Below are 9576 nucleotides of genomic sequence, written 5' to 3'. Positions count from 1 at the left end.
TGGATTTTAGCACTGCTTTCCATCCACAGACAGACGGACAGTTAGAAAGGACCATCCAGACCATAGAGGATATGCTCAGGATGTGTGTGCTGGACTTTAGCGGTTCTTGGAGGCAGCATCTACCTTTGGTGGAGTTTGTCTACAATAACAGCCATCATGCTAGCATCGGGATGGCTCCATATGAAGCTTTGTATGGGAGGAAGTGCAGATCACCTGTTTGCTGGGAAGAAGTCGGGGAAAAGGCCTTGGCAGGGCCTGAGCTAGTAGAGATTACCAGCAGGGTAGTACCCATAATCAGAGAAAGGATCAAGACTGCTGCAAGCAGACAGAAGAGTTATGCAGACATCCGCAGAAGACAGGTCGAGTTTCAGAAGGGGGATCTGGTATTGCTCAAGGTGTCTCCAATGAAAGGAGTGGTTCGCTTCGGGAAGAAAGGTAAACTAGCCCAACGATACATCAGACCCTTTGAAATCTTGCAAAAGATTGGGAATGTGTCGTACAAGCTGGATTTACCTACTTCAATGGAAAGAATCCATCCGGTTTTCCATGTTTCAATGTTGAGGAAGTTTGTGTCAGATCTGAGCAAGGTTCTTAGTGAGCCTGATGTAGAGGTCCAAGAGGATCTCACCTATGTTGAACAGCCAGTGCGGATCATTGACACCCAGATCAGAAAGCTGAGAAACAAGGAAATCCCGATGGTGAAAGTCCTATGGAACCACCACAATATGGAAGAGTGCACTTGGGAGACACGGGAGTCTATGCTCCAGCAGTACCCTCATCTCTTTTAAGGTTAGATCTCTATGTGTTTATGTGCTATGTATGTATGTATGTTATGTTTTATGCCATGCTATGTGCTAGTTGAGGAACATTCGGGGACGAATGTTCTTAAGGGGGGGAGAATGTAATATCCGGCTAGACTCCGGTATCGGAATTCCTACCGTCCGGTGGAATCTCGGATGTCGGAAGCCTCTAGTAGGGTAGAAACATGTTTTCATAAAATGTTTTAATGTATTTCATGGTTTTAAGTAAAAAGGAAATGAGTTTTTGCATGAAAACAACCTTGGAGGAAAACTCAGGTTCGGCCGCCGAACCTCAAGTTCGGCCGCCGAACATGTATGCATTTCGGGTGTGCCTTAGGCCCCCGAAGGCATAAGTGAGGGAAGTCCAGGTTCGGCCGCCGAACCTCAAGTTCGGCCGCCGAACCTCAAGTTCGGCCGCCAAACATGGCATGCATGCGGAGGCACGTTCGGCCCCCGAACGTGGCCTGGCCAGCCACTATAAAAGGGTCCCTTAGCCGAAAACGGGCGAGCTTTTCTCCCCATTGTCGGCCAAGGTGAGTTCTCCGCCGTCCCTCACCAATCTTGAGCCTTTTCCTGCAAATCTTTCAAGATTTTCACAAGTTTTTGCTTTGTTTTGAAGATTTTCGAGTTTAAAGCAAGTTTTGGAGCTTTGAGGTTCAAGAACTCAAAAATCTCCCACCTCCGAGTTTAGGACGTCTCCCTCTCGATCTTCAAGAGGTAAGAGCCGATCTTAAGCTCATTTCATGTTTAAAGTAATTTTTATGCAAGATCTATGGGGTAGAATGCATGTTTAGCTCATAGCTAGGTTTTTTTGAGTTATGTTGTGTTTTTGAACAATGTGAGTTTGGATGTGTTGTAGTTGGGGTTTTTGATGGTTTGATGCCCCTAGGAACTTGTATGTTTGCTTGTGTATGATTGGGAATGTTGTAGAATAGGTTTATGCATGATTGGATAGTTTTGGAGGCAAATGTGCATAGAAGAGCTGAGTTTCTGCCACTAAGGGAGAAACCAGGTTCGGCAGCCGAAGGAACTTTCGGCCGCCGAACATGCTTGTGGAGGCAGCCTTCGGCTGCCGAAGCTTGCCCCCGAAAGGAGACTTTTGTCTCTGTCTGGGAGTTTTGGCCGCCGAAAGTGCCGCCGAACATGCATGAGTTTCGCCTCTATCTGGGAGTTTCAGCCGCCGAAGGTGCCGCCGAACCTGCCTGACTTTCGGCTCTGGAGGGACTTTCGGCCGCCGAACCTGCCGCCGAAAGTGCCTATCCAGCCCTTTCTTGCATGTTTTTCTATGATTGTTCCATGATGTTTAGGGGGTTTTTGGGGAGTAGTTTAGAGTTATGTTCATGTTGTTTGGTCCCTCATTTGAGTCCACCTGTGTAGATTCGGACCCGAGGAACCGAGGACCCCAGCAGTGAGTCTGTTGCCCCAGTGTCTGGTCAGAGCTACCCAGAGGTGAGTGGAATAAACCGTTACGTTTAAAGTAATTCAATTGTAAAGTTTTGAGCATGTTCATGCATCATGAATGCCATGTGATGAATTAGGTTGCTTGCATTAGAATTCACGAATATGTTGCATTGCGCATTTTGATGTTGATGTGGATGAATGTTGAATGATCCATAGCCCTCGATCTATGATATGACGATGTGATATGTACGGTATGGAATGTAAGACCAGTGGGACCCATTCTACGTTCGCTGGCACTATGTAAGGGAAAGACCAGGACCCATTCTACGTTCTGGCACAGTTGGACACTGTTATGTTATGATATGTAAGGGAAAGACCAGGACCCATTCTACGTTCTGGCACAGTTGGACCATGTAGAGGGCTATTGGTGACAAGTTCATCCTTGTTGTGATTAGCTGTGATGTGATGCATTCCATGTTATCATGTATTTTAAGTGTTTTATTATTCTGCTCACTGGGCTCTAGTAGCTCACCCCTCTCCCAAATTCCCCAGGTTTGCAGGTACAGGGTAGACCAGGAGGTCAGCAAGAGTAATGAAGTTGCGTGTATGTAATAGATAGTGTGGACATGATAAATGTATTAATGTTATGTAAAAGTACAGTTTTAGTCATGTATGATATTGAGGTTTAGAATTGTGCTTGACTTCATGTATAAAGTATCCCTTTTAATACATGATCTTAGAGGTTTCATGATGTTCATGTAAGCCAACTCATCTCATGTTATAGCGCCCATTGGGGTATTGATGAGATCCCACAGAGGGGTCATGATTATGACTATGTTCAGTGTATGCTCAGGTTGAGTTGGATGTATGAAAGAAAAGTTTTAAATTTTTATGTATGTTGTTGATCATGTATGGGATTAAACAGGTTTTCAGGTTGCATGTCAGGCTTGCTACGGGTCTCGGCGGCCTTAAGCCGATCTGGATCCTAGCGCCGGTAGCGGTCCGATTTTCGGGTCGTTATAGAAACCATATAATATTTTTATATATACTTTTCTCATAATTTTATGCCATGTTAATGGTATTGCGAAACTAGAAATTGATTATTGAAGATAATATGGGCTTCTATGTTATAAAATTAAAGTTTTGACAATTTTATGTTAATTAAGGTTCAAGAATGTTGTTGTTACAACACTATGGATGACGATAGAAATTTAACCTTTTTTTTATATTTATTATGTTAACATAATAAATAAATATTTATTTATTTAAAGACTAACCATTAAATATATATTTAAAAAAATATATTTAATTGTGTTCTATAATCATATAAAAAATTATACTTATATCTTATTATATCTTATTAATAATAAAAAGTATTATCCATAATAGTTATTAAAACTATTTCGTGAATTCAATTGTTTATTATATGTATATAATTCAGTTAAGACGAACTAATATTAATAATATATAAAATATATATTACTTTTTTATTTCTAAAAAAATAAAATAAATTAACCAGACTAAAAAACAAGCATAATACTATTTGTATGCTAATAGATTATATTAAAAATAAGGTATATGCACATTGTTTTTAATATTATTTATTATTAAAATAAATGAAATATATTATAATTACATCAAAATATAATACCGAACTAGGTTTAATTATTTGTTATAAAAAATTAATTATAATTTGTTACAATCAACAACTATTAGTGATGTATAATTTCATCATAATACATGGTAAACCATGAAAATTATTGATGTCGCTGAAATAAAATTGATGATGTGGCTAAAATAGAATTATGTGTGATTGGTCAATTCTGTAAAAAAGAGAATGTGAGGTGATTAGCACCCACAACAACCACTCCAACGCTTAAGTCAGTAAACTGAAGAATGAAACGAGTAAAAGAAACTACTAAAAACTCAAGAATAGTTGTGTAAGAATTTGGTTCCTTTGTCTTTGTGGTTATTAGTTTTTATATTGTAAGAATATGAAATTAATTATAATATTATCTGAGAATCCGCCTGGTGCTGGCTAAATTGATGGGAGATCTCACCGGCTAATTGATTGATGATTCCGTGATTACAGGTGTAACGAGAATCTGTTGGATTGTACCTGCTAACAGTAATATTATGTGAAGACTCGTCCTCTGCAAGAAGGGGTAAGTATTGATAAGGACTGGAGTATAATGGTGTCTGGATCTTTCTTTCTATGGGTGGTACCGCGTATCAGCTTATCAGACCATTGTCACATGGTCTTGTCTTATGGTAACAGCTCATGACTTCCTTTGGCGATTGTTGTGTAATATTATAAGTCCTCCACTAGTTTTTGATTCTTTAGATTCGAAGGAGACAGTTGTCTTCAAAATCTGGGGCACATGTCCTGTTTAGATTAGTCTTTCATGCTTGCGTCACTTTGCCCACTCCTGCTCCTAAATGATAATTGCCTTGTTTCTCGAACCGCTTATAAAGGTTCGATACTTGACCATAACCTTCATCCGACCATAGACAAATAAGATTTAAATAATCTCTTAAAAAATCTTTAAAGGATTAACACCCGACTACGCATCTGGCAGCCTCTACTTTTTGCCATGATTTTAAACTTTCTAATGGGAATATCCCTTGCCTTATGACTCGCCAGGTAGATACCTATCTCGTGGCTAAAATAATAAACCAAGCTTAACATTTTGTCGTGATAATGACTTAAGGATCGGGATTGACACCTAGTCATTAGCCTGGCAGAAACTCACCTTGTGGCATTTTTTGGCAGAAACTTGACTTTGTCTTTTGAAACTATTACTCGAAAACTCGCCTAACGGTTACCCGTCTTGGATCCTCGAACTTTTGTTTATCAGGACTAACACTCAGTTTGTGCCTGGTAGATTTCTGCCTTGTGGCTTGCCAAGCGAATACTCGCCTTGGCCTTGAAACTTTTGTTTATTGGGACTAACACCCGATCATGTGCTTGGCTAACACTCGCCTTATGACATGGGCATAAAATGCCTTTAGAAACTTTTTCTAAAATGGGGCTAACACCCGGTCTCATGGCCTGACTAACACTCAGTTTTAATACCTTTAAAAACCTATTGTGAAGCAAGATTAACATCTAGTCTCGTGGCCTAGCTAACACTCGCCTTGTGACCTAGCTATAAAATGGCTTTAGAAACTTTTTGTGAAGTGGAACTAACACTCGGATTATGGCCTGATGGATTTCCATCTTATGGCCTAGCCAGAGTGCCTTGGAAACTTTTTATAAAGTGGGACCAACACCTAGCCTTCTAGCCTGACGGATTCCTTGGCCTAACATAAATGCCTTTGTTTAGTGGGACTAACATCCGGTTTTCTGGCCTGAAAAATTCTCATCTTGTGGCCTAGCATAAAATGTCTTGTTTAGTGGGACTAACGCCTGGTCTTCTAGCTTAGTGGATTTCCGCCTTATGGCCTGGCATAAATGCCTTATTTTATCAGGACTAACACCCGGTCATATGCCTAGAGGATTCCTACCTTGTGGCTCGCCGGATAGATTTCCGTCTTATGGCCTTGAAACTTTTATTTATCGAGACTAAAACCTAATTATGTGCCTGACGGGTTCCCGCCTTGTGGCTTTAAAATTTTTATCGAGATTAACACCCGGTCCTGTGTCTAATGGATTCCTGCCTTGTGGATCACCTAGCAGATTTTCGCCTTAAAGCTTTGAAACTTTTATTTTTCGAGACTAACACCCGATCATGTGTCTGGTGGGTTCCCTCCTTGTGGCTCGTCTGGCGATTTCCCGCTTTGTGGCCTTGAAATCTTTGTTTATCGGGACTAACACTTGGTCATGTGCCTGGCAAATTCCCGTCTTGTGACTTTAAAACTTTTGTTTATCGGGACTAACGCCCGATTATGTACCTAGCAGGTTCTTGCCTTGTAACTTTGAAACTTTTGTATCGGGACTAACACCCAGTCATGTGCCTGGCAGATTCCCGCCTTGTGGCTCGCCTAGTAGATTTCCGTCTTGTGGCCTTGAAACTTTTGTTTATCGTGACTAACACCCTGTTATGTGTCTAGCAAATTCTCGCCTTTTAGCTTTAAAACTTTTATTTATCGGGACTAACATCCAGTCATGCGCCTGGCGGATTCCTGCCTTATGCCTTTGAAACTCTTTTTTATCGGGACTAACATCCAGTCATGTGCTGGCGGATTTCTGCTTTGTGGCTTTGAAATTTTTGTTTATTGAAACTAACTCCCAGTCATGTGCCTGGCGGGTTCCCGTCTTGTGGCTTTAAACTTTTGTTTATCAGGACTAACACTCGATTTTGTACCTGGCGGGAATCTGTTAGGTTATAATCCAGGCATTGGATCCACTAAAAAAATGCATCTCATGCCAAGCCATCATATCATAATCCGGGCGTTAGACCCACTAAACAAAGGTAGATGCCAGGCTACAAGGCGAAAATCCGTCAGAATATAATTCGAGCGTTGGACCTGCTAAATAAAGGCATCTCATGTCAGGCCACAGGGAGGGAAACCACTAGGCTGATCAACTGGGTGTTAGTCCCGTTTCAGAAGAAATTTCTAAGACATTTGATATCAGGCCACAAAGCAGGTATATGCCAGACCGACCAACAGGGTCTTAGTCCCGTTTCACAAGAATTTTCTAAGGCATTTTCTGCCCAAGCCACAAAGCAGGTATGAGGCAGGCCACACGACCGAGCATTGGTCTTATTTCACATAAAGTCTTCAAGGCATTTGTCATTGCTCTTGCAACCACTCCCGGAAATCCAAAACTTTTTGAAGGAAAAAGGCTCTCTAACGATTGGAGAAGGCAGTACGGCTGCCAAGGGAGCAAATGAAGTTCACAATGAGAAAAAAGACCAAAAGCTCATCAGGATTGAAAAATACCCGAAAATGCACTAGGGCTGAAAAATTCTAGGAAACTTACCAGGGTTGGAAAATGTCCTGAAGCATGCCAGGGCTGGAAAATGTCCAAAAGCTCACCGGGGCTTAAAAATGCCTGGAAGTGCACCAAGGCTGAAAAATGTTCGAAAACTCGTTAGGGCTAGAAAATGCCATAAAGAGCGATAGGGCTAGGAAAGCGCGCTAGGGCTAGAAAATGCCCGAAAACTCATCAGGGCTGAAAAATGCCTGGAAAAGCGCTAGGGCTGGAAAATACTCGAAAACACGCTAAGGCTGGAAAATACTCGAAAGCGCGCAAGGACTAGAGAATGCATGGAAACATGCTAGGGATGAAAAATGCCCAGAATCTCGCTAGGGCTAGAGAAAGCCCGAAAACATGCTAGGACTGAAAAATGCTCTGAAGCACGCTAAGGCTAAATATTGCCCAAAAGCTCACCAGAGCTATAGAAGGCCTAGAAGATCACTAGGGCTAGTTGGGGCAAGAGAAAGTATGAAAACTCGCCAAGGCGTTACTATATCGCTCAGATCAATTTTGGCCAGGCGCTGGACAAAATCTGAGACCGAGTTGGTCGGTAGGGCAAGTAAGAAGAAGGTAAGGACAGCGCGCCCAGCCCGGATAGAAGCTGACCTAGTTTAATGGACTAAACTAAGGGCGCACGGTGTATGATTTACACTCTAGATCATGACATATTTCATGACCAGGCCACTAGGAGGGTATCCGCAAGGCTAACGACCGGGTGTCAATCCTGATTAATCAAATTCTCAAGTCATTATAGTGGCCGGGTGTTAAGTTCAGTTTGTTATGTTTAATTTATTTCATAGCTATAAGACAATTGTCATTTATGAGCAGAAGCAGGCAAAACGATACGAGTATGGAAAGCCAATCTAAACAAACCATATGCCCCAAATCATAAAGGCAACTGTTACCTTTGAATCTAAAGAATCAAAAACTAGCGGGGACTTCTGATATTACATAATAATAACCCAAAGAAGGCTATGGGCTGGCACTCAAAGACAGAGCCACATGGCAAGAGTCTAATCAGGTGATACCTTGTCCCATCGAGGGAAAAGAAGACCCAGACGCCTCGGTTTTTCATCAAGACTCACTCTCCCCTAGAGATGTCGGGTCTTCACAGGAAGTTACCGTTAGCAGCTATAATCCAGCAGACCCCCCCTTTATACCTATAATCACAGGATCCCCGATAAATTAGCCAGCGAGATCCCTTATCAATAAGCCAGCCACATCATTGCCAAATTTCCAAGAAATACTATAATTAATTTCGTCCTTTTATGATATAAAAACTAATGATCACAGAGACAAATATACACATTCTTATACAACTACTCTTAAGCTTAGAGTATTATATTACATTCGCCCTTCTCTTCAATTACTTGACTTGAGCGTCAGAGTGGCTGCCGTATATGCCAACCACCTCACATTTTCTTTTTTGTAGGTTTAACCAAGTGCAGCACAGCTCTACTTTATGGTTACATAAATTATTATACTATATATATAAAAGGTAGATGGTAATAATAGAATTAAGTTGTACTTTCCTAATTACCTTTTTTTTTAAAGATAAAAGTCCATTAAAAGAAGGGTAAAGCCCAATACAGAGTCCATAAAGGCCCATTGGCCTTACATTGTAAAACTAAAAGAGATAACAACTTTAAAAGTCCAAATTAGTCTATAATTTAAAGGAAGAAAAGCAACCCAAGAAGGTGGCTTACCTCTGGCAGAAATAACATTGTTCGCTAAGATCTAGATCCGACCCGAATTGATAGTCTTTCATAAGAAAGACCATTGACACATGTATTCATCTTTCAATAGGAAGAACCAGAAAACCTTCGACGAGCTCTTACCAACCACAAGCATCATCCAAAGAGCTCACTAGAAAAATAGTAATGAGCATCAGAGGTTGCTACTAGAAGACTCAAAGAAGCAGACAAGGATTTATTATAAACTATGGGAGAGGTGGAAAAACTAGATCGACATGGTACAGTTTCGACAATCTCATTCTCATGTAGTCTTTTGAGATCGAGATACTATATATATTGGAAGCAGTTGTGGTACTATGAACGTTTCTGAAATGACTAGCCTCCCGTTTCTAAAGAACAATCGCCCATCACACACATTCTCGCCTGAGAACGAAAATGAACCATTGAAGCACATAGACAAAGGAGAAAGACTTTGAAGAAGGAGACTCCCAAACATGGCAGCTCCTCTCTTCTACATGCAAAGACGCTGTGAATAAATAAAAGCTATAGAAGTCCACCTTCATGCAATTAAACCACACAAAACAAAATAAAGCGAAGAACAAACAATCAGATCATAGAAGCACTCTGATCAGCACAAATCTGAATAAAATAAATAAATAAACTCTTACTTATTTACAAATCCCATCAGAGATGGGAGGGATTGAATCCACCTTTGCATAGGAGAGGATCTAGCGTCTCCAATCCAGAAGGGGTAAGA

The sequence above is a fragment of the Manihot esculenta genome, chromosome 16 (genome assembly GCF_001659605.2).
Source record: "Manihot esculenta cultivar AM560-2 chromosome 16, M.esculenta_v8, whole genome shotgun sequence".
NCBI classification, from domain to species: Eukaryota; Viridiplantae; Streptophyta; class Magnoliopsida; order Malpighiales; family Euphorbiaceae; genus Manihot; species Manihot esculenta.
This window is presented reverse-complemented; position numbering follows the sequence as displayed.